We start from the raw sequence: 455 nt of genomic DNA, 5'->3' as shown, positions 1-455 counted from the left end.
GATCTTCCTACTTTTAGCGGACTCGATGCTAGACAAACACAACGTCAGTCTTTTTCCCTCTGTTATATACCATGTGTACTCTAAACCCGCCCCGAACCAGTGTAAACTCACGCTGCGCCTGATCGAAGCCAACAACTACATTTCACCAAGACAAACACTCGGGTCTGACCGCTCTCCTCCTCGACACTCTTCCTTCCCCTACTGTTTGGCAGCTGGGTCGCCCCCATTGTTCCAAACTAACTACCTGAAACAGACGAACAACTTTGGCAAACTACCAACTTTCTCTGCTGTATGTGTCTATCAAGGATCCTGGTACAGTTATACCCTTTGTTTTCAAGCTTTGCGCATCACACGGTCCTGGACGAATTCACACATGGAGTCACACTGGGCTGTTTGTTTGATGGGATATCATCGTGATGCAACGGGATTTAAAGGATTTATGTTTACTATTGTAG

Source organism: Penaeus monodon, chromosome 19 (genome assembly GCF_015228065.2).
Source record: "Penaeus monodon isolate SGIC_2016 chromosome 19, NSTDA_Pmon_1, whole genome shotgun sequence".
Classification (NCBI taxonomy): domain Eukaryota; kingdom Metazoa; phylum Arthropoda; class Malacostraca; order Decapoda; family Penaeidae; genus Penaeus; species Penaeus monodon.
Note: the sequence above shows the minus strand (reverse complement) of the source record.